We start from the raw sequence: 13,199 nt of genomic DNA on the forward strand, positions 1-13,199 counted from the left end.
GTGTCCCAGAGATGTTCCCTAAAGCGCTCTGCTAGGAGGCGCCCAGTCTCCCCAATGTAGAGGAGACCGCATCGGGAGCAACGGATACAATAAATGATATTAGTGGATGTGCAGGTAAAACTTTGATGGATGTGGAAGGCTCCTTTGGGGCCTTGGATGGAGGTGAGGGTGGAGGTGTGGGTGCAGGTTTTGCAATTCCTGCAGTGGCAGGGGAAGGTGCCAGGATGGGAGAGTGGGTTGTAGGGGGGCATGGACCTGACCAGGTAGTCACGGAGGGAACGGTCTTTGTGGAAGGCGGAAAGGGGTGGGGAGGGAAATATATCCCTGGTGGTGGGGTCCGTTTGGAGGTGGCGGAAATGTCGGCGGATAATTTGGTTTATGCTAAGGTTGGTAGTGTGGAGGGTGAGCACCAGGGGGGTTCTGTCCTTGTTACGGTTGGAAGAGTAGGGTCTGAGGTCGGAGGTGCAGGATGTGGACGAGATATGTTGGAGGGCATCTTTGACCATGTGGGAAGGGAAGTTGCAGTCTCTAAAGAAGGAGGCCATCTGGTGTGTTCTGTGGTGGAACTGGTCCTCCTGGGAGCAGATACGGCGGAGGCGGAGGAATTGGGAATACGGAATGGCATTTTTGCAGGAGGTAGGGTGGGAAGAGCTATAATCCAGGCAGCTGTGGGAGTCGGTGGGTTTGTAAAAAATGTCGGTGTCAAGTCGGTCATCATTAATGGAGATGGAGAGGTCCAGGAATGGGAGGGAGGTGTCAGAGATGGTCCAGGTAAATTTAAGGTCAGGATGGAATGTGTTGGTGAAGTTGATGAATTGCTCAACCTCCCCGCGGGAGGAAGCAGAGGAAGAGGTGGGGAGCAGTGCCGGTATAATTACAGAAGATGGACCTTTCCACATAGCCAACAAAGGGGCAGGCATAGCTGGGGCCCATACGGGTGCCCATGGCTACCCCTTTGGTCTGAAGGAAGTGGGAGGATTCGAGGGAGAAATTGTTGAGGGTGAGGACCAGTTCAGCCAAACGAATGAGAGTGTCGGTGGAAGGGTACTGTTGGGGAAGTCGGGAGAGGAAGAAACGGAGGGCTTGGAGGCCCTGGTCATGGCAGATGGTGGTGTAGAGGGATTGGATATCCATGGTGAAGATTAGGTGTTGGGGGCCAGGGAAACGGAAGTCTTGGAGGAGGTGGAGGACATAGGTGGTGCCTTGAACATATGTGGGGAGTTCCTTGACTGGGGGGATAGGACAGTTGAGGTAGGTAGAGATGAGTTCAGTGGGGCAGGAGCATGCTGAGACAATGGGTCGGCCAAGGTGGTCAGGCTTGTGGATCTTGGAAAGGAGGTAGAACCGGGCAGTGCGGGGTTCCCGGACTATGAGGTTGGAAGCTGTGAGTGAGAGATCTCCTGAGGTGATGAGGTTCTGTATGGTCTGGGAGATGATGGTTTGGTGACTGGGGGGGTGAGGTCATGGTCGAGGGGGCGGTAGGAGGAGGTGTCTCCGAGTTGGCATCTAGCTTCAGCAGTGTAGAGGTCAGTGCACCAGACTACCACTGCACCCCCTTTATCAGGTGGTTTGATGGTGAGGTTGGGATTGGAGCAGAGGGAATGGAGGGCTGCGCGTTGTGAGGGTGAGAGGTTGGAATGGGGGAGGGGGGTAGACAAGTTGAGGCGGTTAATGTCCCGGTGGCAGTTGGCAATGAAGAGGTCGAGGGCAGGTAATAGGCCGGCACGGGGTGTCCAGGTGGATGGAGTTTGTTGGAGCTGCGTGAAGAGGTCCTCGGAAGGTGGGCAGGATCCTGATTGTGAAAGTAAGCTCGGAGGCCAAGGCGGTGGAAGAATTGTTTGATGTCACGGCGTGTATTAAATTCAATGATGCGTGAGCAGAGGGGGATGAAGGTGAGTCCTTTGCTGAGGACTGATCGTTCGTCCTCAGTGAGGGGGGAGGTCTGGAGGGATGGTGAAAACTCGGCAGGGCTGGGAGCTAGCACCCAGGACCCAGTGTGGGTGTGGAGCTGGGAGTGGGGGCGGAGCCTGTTTCTGGAGTGGGCACGGTGGTGGGGGATGGGGGTGGAGTCATGAGCAGGGGTGGTGTTCCCCTCGGGATTCTGGGGGGGCGGGGATGGTGACAGTGGGATGTTTGCCTAATTAATCAATCCAAAAATGATTGTCCTGCAGCACTCGTATGCTGGGAGTGGCCTGAACAAGTAGAGAATAACATTTTTATCCCTGAGTGGAAGGAAACTCTACCCTCAACAGTTACATAACAATCTGATTGAATTGCATGTAGACCCAGAAAGATGGTACCTGGACTCCATAAATCCTGTTGTTCTTTGTGCAAATAGGGACCAAGCACCCTGGTGTAGAAGGCTGTGGGGTATAGAAGATGATAGCACAAGGTTTGGAGACCAGACAGGGAGGTGTAAACTGAGTTATCATCTTGTGAGGGTGCCACAGATACACACAGAGTACTGAAGGATGCAATCCCTTGCTGAGTGCTTTTTCAATTTAGATGATGAGAAAAGAAAGCTCTCATTCTTGTCTGCCTGTCTACACCAAGGCATTATGACACAGACAACTTAGTATACAGACCAACTGGCTTGTTAACAAATTCAATTAACAAGTTATTATTTTTTAAAGTAGCAAGCACTTCCGATCCAGCTCCCGTATTATAGGAAACCGAATTTTTAATGTTTGATTTTTTTTCTCTCATTCATTCAGGGACAAGGGCAGCATTTATTTCCTATCCCTAATTGCCCAGAAAACAGTTGAGAGTCAACCACATTGCTGTGGGACTTGAGTAATGTACAGGCCAGACTGGGTAAGGATGGCAATTTCCTTCCCTGAAGAGTATTGGTGAACCAGATGGGTTTTCTTGACAATAACATTGGACTCATGGTCACCATTCGACTCTTAATTCCGGATTTTTATTGAATTCAACTTCCACCACCTGCGGCATCAGGATTCAAACCTGGGTCCTAACAATATTATCTGGATTCAACGATAAATACCATTAGACTACTGCATCCCCCTTGATGTCACCATGCTGGATTTTACATATGGGCATGACAGCAGCAATCTTGAATTAGAAATTCAGGAGTAAGTCTGGTCCAACCTTAAACATTGCCAGGTAGGTGTATGGCAAAAGTAACTGAAGAGAGTTGCAATATTCCCAATATTTACTTGGAGAAATTCTTAGCTTATACAACACTAGATATCAGGCCTGATAATTTAATGGACAATTATGAAGCAGGCAAGTCCAAACACAAAACTAGAGAGCACAGTGGCTCAGTGGTTAGCACAGGCCTCATAGTTGCATGTTCGATACCAGCCTCGGGCGACTGTCTGTTTGGAGTTTGCACATTCTCCCCGTGTCTACGTGGGTTTCCTCTGGGTGCTCTGGTTTCCTCCCACAGTCCAAAGATGTGCAGGTCAGGTGAATTGGCCATGCTAAATTGCTCATAGTGTTAGGTGCATTAGTCAGATGGAAATGGGTCTGGGTGGTTTACTCTTCGGAGGGTCGGTGTGGACTTGTTGGGCCGAAGGGCCTGTTTCCACACTGGAGGGAATCTAACCTAATCTTAAAAAAAAAGGGAAACAGAATCAGGAAGAGGCCATAGAGCCCATTGAGCCTGATCTACCATTCAGTATAGTCCATGCCTGATCTTCAGCTTTAACTCCACCATTCCACCCATTTCCATATGTGTTGATTCCCATTACAGGAGAAACTAAAATCTATCTATCTCAGCTTTATATATATATATATTTGCAATGATGGAGCATCCGCAAGGTTCCCATGAGGACAATTTCAAGTATTAAGAACTCTTTCAGTAAAGATGATTCTCTTCATTTCAGTGTTAAATAATTGAATCTTTATTGTTAGACTGTGTCCCTGTATTTTTTATTCCCCAGCTCAAGACAACTAAGTCTCAGTTGTGCACTTCAAAACTGTGTATGTTTCATTGAGACCATCTCTCATCTTAACTCAAGAAGGTACATGCTCAACATACTCAGTCTGTTATCAGAGGACAACTCTCTCACCCCACGAGTGAACCTTTGCTGTACAGCCTTCCCTAAGTATAGAAACCAAAACTGCACACTGTGCACCAGCTGTGATTTCCCCAAAGTGCTGGCCAGTTACAGTGAGACTTCATTATACTTGCACTCCAATCCCTTTGCAATAAAGACCAAAGTACCATCTATCTTCCTCACTACAATCACACTGCATGCTAACCCTGTGTTCTTGTAGGAGTTTGGATCCAGGCATACTCATACAACGCCATCTTTCTTTAAGATACATGTGATGGATCTGCACCAATCTGTCTGGAAGTCAACAGTATGATATGAAATTAAACGAGTTCTCTTTATCTTGTTCACTTCAACACCGAGCTTCTCCTGAATGGGCATACTGGAGGTGATTGGCTACCAGGTTTCTGCCTCCAGCAGAGTATTTGTACTTGATGTGGGAAAAGCTATGTTAGTTCCCTAACTAGACTTGAGTAGATTTGGGTAATGTAGTTTTGAATCAGGAGTACTAATCAGAAAAATTAATAGAATGCTATGTTTTAACGAGAGGGGAATTGAATATAAGAGTAGGGAGGTTATGCTTTGGTTATACAGGACATTGATGAGACTGGATCTGGGGTAGTACTGGTCACCATACTTACAGAAGGATGTTGATGCATTAGAAGCAATTCAGAGAACGTTTACTACAGTAATTCCTGCAATGAGTGGATTGCCTTGTAAGGAAAAGCAAGGCAGGCTAGGCCTGTGTCTTCTGGAGTTTAGAAGAGTCAGAGATGACTTATAAGATCCTGAGGGGATTGGGCAGGAGTAAACATGTTTCCTGTTATAAGAAAATTTAGAACTAAGAGGTCATTTTTTAAAAGTAAGGGTCACCCATTGAAAATTGAGAAAGGGAAAGATTTCTTCTCTCAAGAGGTTTGTGAGTCTTTGGAAATACAGTGGATGCAGATGTTTAAATAATTTTAAGGCAGATGTAGACAGATTCTTGATAATCATGGGGATGAAAGATTATCGGGGTTATGCAGGAATGTACAGTTGAGGATAAAATCACATCAGCCATGAGGTTTGAGGGGTCGAAAGGCCTACTCATGGTCCTTGTTCATATGTTCCTATGAAATGTTCAATAGACTTTTATTATAGTTGCTGGTATATACATATATTACCATCATAGGCACTGGTTCTATGCAATTCAGTTACAAAAAACAGCAGGCTTACAACAGTTTTTCATGCTTCAACTCACCCCTAAAATTAGAAACTGCAACATTTTTACCTTCATGTCACATGCTATGATACTCTGATGAGAGCATGTGCATGTCTCTTATAGGAATACAGCATAAGATCATTCCGACCAAACCCCACACAGTACACTCAAATCTATCTGAACATCAACATTTATAAGCTTTGCTCCTTTTAAAATGTATTCTACTTTTCTTTTCTTACAACCAAGCTGGATTATTTCATTCTTATTCAACTTATACTCCATCTGCCACCTTGATGTCCCTCACCTAACCTGCCTAAATCTCTTTGAAGCTGATATGTGTTCTCCTCAAATCTTAAGTTCCCAACTAGTTATGTATCAACAGCAAACATAGATGCATAACTCTGACTGTAAGTGATTAGTAGAGATTGTATGGAGTTGAGGTCCCAGCAATGATCCTTGCAGCATAACAATAGCCAACAAGAACATGACCTCTCCTCTTTTCTTCATGTCCATTAACTGTTCCTTTATCCATGCTGACACATCGGCCCCAAAGCCAATATTTTGCTCTCAACACAAAATGAGCTTATATCCAACATGACAGTGTTAAAGCAGAAACATGAGACAAATGCCAGGAAATAAGTAATATAACTATTTTATTAGGTGTGACCTTGGCTAAATGAGGGAATAAGTTCAATAAATTGTTGGCTTTAAAAGTTCCAACTTTATTTTTGTTGCTCACATTCATGTAGTTTCATGATTTGTGTGCCCAGGATTCTGTACAGGAAAAAGGTAATGACTAGACCTGTGGGAGTTTGAGTGTTGAAATTTGCTTTGTTATTGGTTTTAAGTAATTAACATTCTCAGCATGATTAACATCTGTATATCAACTGGACAGCAGTGGAGTCGAAAAATGGCCCTCTGTATGAAAAATATTATGCTTTACATTTTGGAAACTTCTACACTACCCATCTAGAACAGCATTATCTGGCTCAAAGCCAAGTTAATAAGTATCTTGTTTACACTTCCTCTCTCTGTTTCTTTTCCTATTCACCCAGTCGTTCTGAATTTTTTGCTGCAGCTCTGCTTCTGGGCCACTTCTGTTCCATTTTTCACTTTCTTGTGGTAATAGTTCAACCACACGTTCATTCTCCAGCTCTACTACCACAATATCAGATGATTAATGACAACAGCATGTACTACGACATTTTTAATTCAGTAAACATTCAAAGACACTTTGCAGACAATTTGCCAGGCAGCGAGTGGCAGTGAAAATTTGGGTGAGGTAACCATAAGAAAGACCAGTGCACTAGAGGATACTCCTAAGGATGGAGAGAGAAAATAGGAACTTGGTGGGATGCGGAGTTCAAGGGGAAAAGAGCATCATGTACATATAGGATTGCTGAGGTTTCTGTTAACCAGATGTTTAACATAAATAGAGTGCGCATGTTACTCACATGAAGATGTACAAAGTGATAAAACACTTACATCAGTGGTTACAAGCTATTAAGATCTTGAGATGATAGAGAGCTGCATAACACAAATCAGAATTATATATAATAGCATGTAAATAAAATTATTTACTTCAGAGAATCAGAATTTTTCCCTTTTTCCTTTAATTCCCTATTTTTGTATCAAATCTATTTTAGTACCTATGAAGTGCAACTAGGTACTTTGCACCTAAGATGGCGTTGTGTGTGGCGATATTGTACACTTTTTACTGTATTCCCATACTTGAGTACATGTGATAATAAAACTCAATTCTAAGTCTAATTCTAATAGTCACTCTTTGATAAGGCAGAAGCAGAAATGGAGCAGTCTAAGAGCAGAGATAATCTAAGGGAGCAGTTTTTCTGCAGTACAGTGTAGAACCAAAAGTTTCCCATCTCATGGGAATGAGGACTGATCAACGAAAAGGTTATGTCAGTAAAGAGACAGGTCAAACCAAGATACGTGGGCCATAATGATGCATTAACCAGGAAAATGGAAACTGAAACTGGGTCATGAATCTGGCAGAAGATGCAGAAAGATTTGACGAAAAAATGGTTGATCTATTTGGTGTTGAAAGGAGCCAGTCAAAACTGGGAAAGAAAAGATGCATTGAGTTGGTGGTGATTAATGCTGGAATTTTTAAAAAAATATTTTTTGTTTGTACTAAAATCATAGAATCCCTAAACGTAGAAGCAGGTCATTCAACCTATCGAGTGCACACCCACCCTTCACCCAGACCCATCTCCCTACCCTATTCCTGCAAACCTGCATTTCCCATGGCTAACCCACCTCGCCTGTACATCCCTGGACACTATGGGCAATTTAGCATGGCCAATCCATCTAATCTGCACATGTTTGGATTATGGGAAGAAACTGGAGCACCCAGAGGGAACCCAAGCAGACAATGGAGAATGTGCAATCTTCACACAGCCACCCGAGACTGGAATCGAACCCAGTCTTGGCACTGTGAGACAGCAGTGCTAATGAATCACTGAGGAAGTCAGGCCTGAAGGTGAACGTACCTGGAGAAGAAATTTAACTGTGGCCTTTGATGTTAAAATGTAATTATTACCGTGTCCAGCAGAGGGAAGCCTAATCATACGCCCATGTTAATCCTCGTTGCATAAGGTCCTGTCTGATATATAGAGGAATAGATATTTCTCATAGAATAACATGAATACAGGTCTTGTAAGTCAGATCCTTCTGTCTTTATAATCCACGTGAGAGCAACTGTGTGATCTTATTACTGATCAGCTTTAATAATTTCCAGATTTCTCTGTTTATTTCTGTTTTCACCTGTACTGGAATTCTCAGGAATTCTTCATCCTCGTTTTTCTCAGATTTCCTTTTCTGTTTTCAGATTGGCATATTCAGCTTCCCACTTCCACTCTTAGACCATAAGACAATAAATCAAAGTAGCAGAATTTAGGCCATTCAGCCCATCGAGTCTGTTCTGTCTTTCAATCATGGCTGATAATTTCTCAACCCCTTTCTCCCAATTTCCTCCCATAACCCTTGATCCTTTTGATACTCAAGAACCTATCTATCTCAGTCTTAACTATACTCAATGACCTGGCCTCCACAGCAATGAATTCCACAGATTCACCACTCTCTGGCTGAAGAAGGTTCCACTTATGTCCATTTTAAACTGTTTTCCCTTTATTCTAAGACCATGCCCTCAGGTCCTAGTCTCTCCTCCAAATGAAAACATCTTCTCAACATCTAATCAATCCAGGCCGTTCAGTATTCTGTATGTTTCAATAAGATCCCCCCCTCCCCCATCCTTCGAAAATCCATTGGTATAAACCCAGAGTTCTCAAACGCTCCTCATATGTTAATCTCATGAATATCATCATGAGACCACAGACTAATGTTTCCTTTGTTCACCTTGGCCTTTTAAGAGAATGAGACCATTTATAGAACAAGAGGAGGCCATTCAGCCCTTCATCTGTTCCACCATTCAATAAAATTGTAACTGACCTGTACCTTAACTCCATTCACCTGCCTTAGCTCCATAACCCTTTGTAACTTTGTCCAACAAAACACCATCAGTTGCAAATTTAAAATTGTATTTATCCTCTACAGCTTTTAGTGGGAGTGTGCTCCACACTATTGCCTCCTTTTGTGTAAAGAAATAATCGCTACCAGCACCCTGAATGACTTGCCTTTGATAATAAATTAAGGTCCCCTTTGTAGGTTCTTACAGCAGCAGAATATGTTTTTCTTTAAATTTCCTAGCATTTACTTTCAAATTCCTGAAAGAATTCAGTGAGATCACTATTTAATCCCCTTTATTCCTGGAAATTCAAACCAAGTTGATCTGATCTTCTTTTGTCTAATCCTTAGATACCCTGGTGAATCTTTGCTATACCCATTCTAATTCTGACACATCCTTTCCAAGATGTGAGACTCATAATGGTGTGCCTTACTCCAAATATGGTCTAGGTCAGGGAGTTATTTTTGTAGAACTAATGCAAACTTTTTTCCCTCTATATGCTAGTTCTAAAGACCATTCTACTATTCTATTTGTGCTTGATTAGTTCATGAAGCTAGTGCCTTGTTTTATCCTTTCCTCAAATGCTGAGTTTGCTGGCTGCACCCCCATCCGTCATTCTCTGATATCTTGATGATCTGACATATTGCTTGATAAGTCAATGTCTTCTCTTAAGAAAACCCGCTCATTCCAGGTACCGATAGTAAATATGTTTTTGAAATGTAGTCACTGTTGTAATGTATGGCACACAGCAACCAATATAAACAAATTTTCAAAAACAGCACTTTGATAAGAGCCATGGAGTTAATAGCCTCGTGTTATTATTGCTAGACTATTAATCCAGAAAGGAGAAAGTGAGGACTGCAGATGCTGGAGATCAGAGCTGAAAATGTGTTGCTGGAAAAGCGCAGCAGGTCAGGCAGCATCCAAGGAACAGGAGAATCGACGTTTTGGGCATGAGCCCTTCTTCAGAATTCCTGAAGAAGGGCTCAAGCCTGAAACGTCGATTCTCCTGCTCCTTGAATGCTGCCTGACCTGCTGTGCTTTTCCAGCAACACATTTTCAGTATTAATCCAGAAACTCAGCTAACATTCTGGGGTCCTGGTTTCGAATCTTGCCTATGGCGGATTGTGAATTCAATAAAGAATTAAGATTTTAACAATAACCAAGAGTTGATTGTCAGAAAACCCCATCTGGTTCATGAATATCTACGTGTGACTCCAGACTCACTTCAGTGTGGTTGACTTTTAATTGCCTCTGGGTAATAAATGCTAGTGATACCCACGTCCGATGAACAAATAAAAAAAAAGTTTGCATTGTTCAATATTGATTGGAGATTAAGTATTGACCAGGTCACAGGATAACTCTCCAAGTCTTCTCTGAAATTGTTAAAAATCACACAACACCAGATTATATTCCAACAAGTTTATTTGGAAGCACAAGCTTTCGGAGCGCTGCAGCTTCATCAGGTAGCTAGTGAGGTAGGATCATACGTCACAGAATTTATAGTATAAAGGTCAAAGTGTCATGCAACTGATGTGATATAGTGAACAAACCTAGATTGTGATTAAGTCTTTATTTACTTAGAATGAGTTACAGGTTTCGATTCATTAATATGTAAATCCCAGAAATTCTTTCAAGTCACATTCCTGAGGTTAAAAAAGGATCATTTATATCCACCTGAGAGGGCAGACTAGGCTTTAGTTTCAAATTTCATCCAAACAGCACAGCAGTTCAAACAGTGCAGCATTCTGTTCATACTGCACATCAGGACATCTGCCTCGATTCTGTGCTCAGCTTTTGGAAGTGGGATTCAACATACATGTTCTATCAACTGTTACTGTATGGTTATTTAACTTACTATATTTGGGGGTTATTTGTAAGTTAAATGGTTTTGAATGGGTGAAGAGTGTCTACTATGATACACAGAACCCCATAACCGTGAGAGACTACTCCAATGGATTAGTTCTCCTGGTCCTACAATTTTGTTTACTATTTTCTTGATTGGTTATAAGCTCTTGGAATGTCAAGGGAAAGAATTACTATTCTGAGTGTTTGCGAACTCTTAATTTAAATTTTTTTTAAAAGTCAGTGTCTTGCAACATTTGCTTCACTGATATTTTCTTTAAAAATATTTTAGTTGAAGCTAACCTATCAAAGTAACAGAAACTCAGCAGCTCTGCATGAGCCCACTCATGTTTACACTTGCAGTCATTAAATTGTCAGTTCAAATGGAAAAAAATCTGATGAGGCCGTTACATCAACAATAACTACGCGTATTTATATAGCACCCTTAGCACAGCAAATAGTCCAAATTGCTTTGTAAGAGTGTTACATAATGAAGTTTGGCAAGGAGCCATCTAATGATGTGAAATAATATGGAATGTAATCAAAGCTTACTCTAAGGAGACAGGTTTTGAATAGCTTCAGAAAGGAAGAGTGTGGATTAAAGGCAGAGAGAGGTTTAGGGAAGGGAGCTGAGGTAGGTGAAGGCATAGGTGCTAATGGGGAAGCTGTGAAAATAGAGGTTGTGCAAGAGAATGGACAGAGATTTTGGAGGATAGTAGGGTTGGGGGCGGTTACAAAGAGTGGGGTGGGCTCTGAGTCACGATGTTGTGAAGGTAGCTATCTGCATCTCCCAAGTGTGTGCTGTGAAGCAACTGCTGTGATATACATGAACATTGGCACTGTTTTGTTCTCTGAATTGAGGTATATAAAGGGAGAGTTGCTGTAGTCCCAGAGGACCATGGATTACTTACAGATCAGAGAGAGACGACTAGTGTTGGTTTAATTTGTCAGTCGTTACACCTCAGGCAAGGCAGAAGGTTAAGAAGATAGGCTGCTCATGGTAGCTTCAACCAGTATAGGGAATTGAACTTGCATTGTTAGCACGAGTGTGTAGCAGAAAGCAGTTGTCCAGCCAACTGAGCTAACCTACAGTGGGAAGCAGTAGTATAGTGATAATAACTGGGCTAGTAGCAAGGTCCAGGCTCATTCAGCTGCCATGGGTTCAAATCCAACCAAGGCAGCTGACAAAATTTAAATTCAATCAATAATTTTGAAATTGAAAGCTTATCTCCAAAATAACAACGAGGTCCTGATTCCAGAGTACTTAAGGAAGTGGCCCTAGAAATAGCTGGTGCATTGGTGATCAGTTTTTAGCATTCTGTGGACTCTGGAAGAAATCCAATGTAACCCCAGTCTCTAAAAGGGGAGGGTGAGAGAAAAAGGAGAATGATAGGCTGGTTAGCCTGACATCATTGGTAGGGAAATGCTGAAGTCAATTATGGAGAGTGTAATAACTGAGCATTTGGAAAGCTATGACCAAACATTAAAGAGAAATCCTGCTAAACAAAATCTTCCAGAATATTTTGAGGATGTGACCAGTAGAATGGACAAGGTGAATCAGTAAATGTTGTGTATCTAGACTTTCAAAAAGCTTTTGATAAAGTTCCACATAAGAAATTAGTAAGGAAAATTAAAGCTCATGTTATTGGACATAATGTATTGATGTGGATAGAGAACTGGTTGGCAGACAGGAAGCAGACAGTTAGAATAAACAGGTCCTTTTCAGAGTGGCAGATAGTGACATGTGGGGTGCCGCAGGGTTCAGTGTCGGGAACTCAACTGTTCACAATATACATTAGTTAGTTGGATGAAGGAATTGAATGCAATATCTCCAAATGTGCAGATGAGACTAAGATGAGGGACAGTGTGTGCTGAGAGGAGGATGCGAAGAGGCTGCAGGGTGACTTGGACAGGTTGGCTGAATGGGCAAATGCTTGGCAAATGCAATATAATGTGAATAAATGTGAGGTTATCCACTTTGGTTGCAAAACCAGCAAGGCAGATTATTATCTGAGTAGTGGCAGTTTAGGAAAAGGTGATGTGCAATGAGTGCTGGGTGTCGTGGTGGAGCAGTCGCAGACGGTTGGCATGCAGGTGCAGCAGGCGGTGAGGAAAGCTAATAGCATGCTGGCCTTCATAGCGAGAGGATTTGTCTATTGGAGTAAGGATGGCTTGCTTCAGATATATAGGGCCTTGGTGAGGCCACACCTTGAGTACTGTGTGTAGTTTTAGTCTATTAGTCTGAGGAAGGACATTCCTGCTGTTGAGGGGGTCCAGCGAAGGTTGACCAGGCTGATTCCCGGGATGGCAGGACTGACATATGAGGAAAGATTGGTTTGACTGGACGTGTACTCTCATGAATTTAGAAAACTGAGGGGAGAATCTCATAGAAACCTACAAAATCTTGATGGGACTGGACAGGCTAAATGTAGGAAGAATGTTTCCAATGTTGGGGAAGCCCAGAACTAGGGGACACAGTCGAAGAATAAGGGGCAAGCCATTCAGGACCGAGATGAGGAAGAATTTCTTCACTCAGAGAGCTGTGAACCTGTGGAATTCTCTCCCACCTGAAGCTGTTGGGGCCAGTTCATTAGATATATCCAAGAGGGAATTGAATGAGGCCCTTGCAGCTAAAGGGATCAATGGAAAT

General features: G+C 42.7%; 1 protein-coding gene across 2 annotated transcripts in view; it reads left to right on the forward strand.

Moving 5' to 3' along the window:
• The window catches only part of LOC122563123 (decorin-like), a 76,158-nt gene that overhangs the window by 24,699 nt on the left and 38,260 nt on the right, over positions 1–13,199 (forward strand). The window lies entirely within an intron of this gene.

This window comes from Chiloscyllium plagiosum, chromosome 26 (genome assembly GCF_004010195.1).
Source record: "Chiloscyllium plagiosum isolate BGI_BamShark_2017 chromosome 26, ASM401019v2, whole genome shotgun sequence".
Classification (NCBI taxonomy): domain Eukaryota; kingdom Metazoa; phylum Chordata; class Chondrichthyes; order Orectolobiformes; family Hemiscylliidae; genus Chiloscyllium; species Chiloscyllium plagiosum.